The 4056-nt window shown below is 25.0% G+C and overlaps 1 non-coding gene across 1 annotated transcript; it reads right to left on the reverse strand.

Annotated features, from left to right (window-relative positions):
- Window positions 1-1547: 1547 nt before the first annotated feature.
- On the reverse strand, window positions 1548-1619 carry ONS95_013574. The gene has a single exon. It is a non-coding gene; the product is annotated as a tRNA-Val (tRNA).
- Window positions 1620-4056: the final 2437 nt, after the last annotated feature.

The raw sequence follows: 4056 nt of genomic DNA on the forward strand, positions 1-4056 counted from the left end.
TTATATCGTTGTTTTTTATTATTTGTTTTACATACATTTACCTATAGTTTTTTGAACTATAGAAAGATATTAAATATTTTCTATTTAACACTCAAGTTTTTACCCAACACTCATTTTTAGGTGTTGACATTCAATAAGCACCGGACTTTCCTATACTATACTAAATATAGCACTTGTACTATTAGTATCACAAAAACATACTTTATTATTTATACAGTTTAGCACAGTAAAAGGTATAAAAAAAATTTATATATTTACTATAGATTAATGTAAATCTAAAGCATCTTTAATATAACTACTAGTTAAAACTACAAATACTTGAGCTTGTATAAAGGCAATACCTAATTCTAAACCTGAAAAGGCTATTATAAATGCTAAAGGTATTAAACCTAAAAAGAAGAAAATAAATCCAGAAGTCATAATGTTATATGTAAATCCTGCTAAAATGTTTAATAACATATGACCACTTAATATGTTGGCACCCAATCTAAGACCTAAAGAAACATTTCTAGATAAGTATGATATAAACTCTATTAATACTAATAGAGGTAATAATGCTAAAGGACAACCTGCAGGCACTAATAAAGAAAAAAATTCTAAACCGTGTTTTTGGAAACCTAATATAGTTGCACCTAACACTACAGTAAAACTAAGAGCAAAAGTAAATATGAAATGACTTGTTGAGGCAAAACTGTAGGGTACCATACCAATTAAATTATTTACTAATATAAATATAAATAAAGTATAGATAAAAGGGAAATATATTTGTCCTTTAGTAGGGTTTATTTGGTTTGTTACTATACTATGTATAGTGGCATAAATGGTTTCTTGACTTATTGATCAACTATTACTTACAACTTTATTATAATTAGTAGCTAAAACATTCAATGTTAATACAAAGAAAGCACCTATTGTTAAATATAATCCTATATTAGTTAATGATATATGTAAATTACCGAATATAGGGGCATCTAAACTTAATAAGTTCCTAATTTCAAACTGATCTAAGGGACTTGTGATTGTTGTATAAGCTAAATTAGACATTTGCTAGTTTACTTTTTTATTTTTATTGATATATTCTAACTTAATCCTTTTTATAGACTAAAACTTTAATTGCGAATAACTTTAAACCTATATTATAACCTTTTTATATATGCTTAAATTTTTAATTACGAGGTACTTTGAATCTATATGTTAAACGTTATATTTGTTTATAAACCTATAAGGGTTAAATATGACGTTTAACATAACAGAAAAGAGAGAAATTATAATAAATATTATAATTTACTTATAAATATTCTAGTAATAAATAATCGTACAAATCTTGGTAATATAAATTTAGAAAATACGTATATCATAATTACAAGTAATATAAAAGCAAATGTTACCTGATTTATAAAATAGAATGGAACTAATTGTGGCATATTATATTTTTTATATTTTTCAATGTTATAGTTATCTATTTTTACATTATTATATAATTAAATATAAAGATTATTCTGACACATGTAAATTTTCCTTTACATATATTACTATATATAAAAGATTAAGGAATAGGTGACTTGAACACCTAGCCTACCGTGTGTAAAACGGTTGCTCTACCATTAAGCTAATCCCTTTATAGTTTATATTATTTTAATAGTAATAAATATCTATATTTGAAAAATATAAACCTAGCATATTATGTGGGTTTTTACAGCTACTTATAGTTTTTATTTAACATTAATGTTAAAGATTTTTTTATATAATCTTCAGATTTAACTATTGTATATTAAAGATGAAACGGAGTAATGTAAACCGTCTAAAATTGGAGCAGGATATACACCCAATACAACTGTAAATATCACTAATGTAAGTAATATAAAAAATTCACGTTTATTAACATCACTTATGTTAGCTTCGAAAAATTTACTGAAAGATCCTCCAAAAGCTATTCTGTTAAACATATATATAGTATATGCAGCAGAAAACACTATAGATGAACTAGCAAATACACCTAGTAAAGGTAATCTTTCAAATACACCATAAAGAGACATAAATTCACCTACAAAATTTAAAGTAAGAGGAACTCCACAATTACCTAAAGATAAAATGAAGAATAAGATAGAAAATAATGGCATTATCTGAGCAATACCTCTGTAGAAACTAATTAACCTAGTTCCAGATCTATCATATAATACACCTCCAGCACAAATAAATAAACCACTAGAAACAAAACCGTGTGCTAAACCTAAAGCTATACCACCTTCTATACCTTGTATAGTATTACTAAATACACCGATAAGGTAAACAGCTGCGTGTGATACAGAACTATAAGCTATAAGTTCTTTGATATCTATTGTTCTTAAAGTACTAAAACTAGCATATATAATAGTAATAACACCGATAAGATATATAATATATGTATAATCTAAAGAAGCTTTAGGTAATAAAGGTAATATTAATCTGAAAATACCATATAAACTTAGCTTAAGCACAATAGCAGCTAATATTATACTACCACTTAGGGGTGACTCTACATGAGCTTTTAATAATCAAGTATTTAAGAATATCGTAGGTGTTTTTACAGCGAATGCTATAAATATACCATAAAATAAAAATAATTGTGTTGAATAATTAAAATTAGTTTTGTATAAAGCATCAAAATCTGTTGTACCCATTATAGAAGACATAGCTAATATAGATAATAATAAGAATAATGAACCAAATAAAGTGTATAAAAATAGATAAAAACTAGCCCTTACTTTATTACTTGATCCAAATAAACCTATTAGTATAAATAACGGTGGTAATATACTTTCGAAAAAAATATAAAATAATAATATATCTAATACTAAAAATACAGCTAACAATAATGATTCTAACAATAAAATTATTATTACAAATGATCTCACATTTTCATTTATAGAATTCCAATTACTTAATAATGCAATTGGTGTGATAATAGTTGTCAACAGAACAAAATATATAGACAAACCATCTAAGCCTAAATAAAAATCAAAAGAACTAATTTCATGATATTCTTGTACAAACTGGAACTGGTTACTACTGAAGTCAAACAGTATAAATATAATTAATGATACTATAAGGTTTACGATAGAAGTACTTAAGGCTATTGTTTTAATACGATTAATGTTTAAAAAAGACAATTCGTAAGACATACCTGTGGATATAGTAAATACACCCAGTATAGGAATTAATAATAAAAGTGTAAGTAACATAATTTATAAAAAAAAAAAAACACAAATTTCCCTCAGGATTAAATATTAAATTTAATCTTTACTAATACCATATATAACTATAAGGTAAACCGCGCTAAAATAAAATTTTAAATATATTATACCTATTAAAAGTTTTTATTGATTTTATTAATTTAATTAAAACATAAAGTTAATGAAATTTTTTTACAATAAAGAAATATTACTGGGTATTATTTCAAAGCTATATAGTATACAGGGTACAAGTATAACAAAGGCAATAACAATAGGTAACAATATAGTTCAACAAAAAGACATTAATTGATCAAATCGTATTCTAGGAAATGAGGCTCTAGCTCATATGAAAATAAAAATCATAGTACATGATTTTACACCTAAAGTTAAACCATATAATAATCCTTCTATTAAAGGACCAGAGAATAAGCTTTCATTATGTAAATTATTTATATAATATTCAAAATTTATATATTGCATTAATGTAAACAAAGGTAAATAATCATAAAGATAACCACCTAAGAATAATATACTAGTTAATATACAAATTAAAACAATACTACCATATTCAGCTAAGAAAAAGAATACGAATACAACAGCAGCGTGTTCTGTCATAAATCCACTAACAAGTTCTGATTCTGCTTCGGCTAAATCAAAGGGTGCTCTGTTAGTTTCCGCTATAGATCCTATGAAGAATATTATAAAAACAGGAAATAGAGGTATTATAAATCATATAGCTCTTTGAGCTTCAATATTAACAGTAAGATTTAGACTACCTGTTAACATAACAACAAGTAATATAGCTGAACTTAATATTAATTCATAGCTAATTAATTGTGCGGTA

The sequence above is a fragment of the Cadophora gregata genome, assembly GCF_030347475.1.
Source record: "Cadophora gregata isolate MNR1 chromosome Unknown scaffold_79, whole genome shotgun sequence".
Lineage (NCBI taxonomy): Eukaryota > Fungi > Ascomycota > Leotiomycetes > Helotiales > Ploettnerulaceae > Cadophora > Cadophora gregata.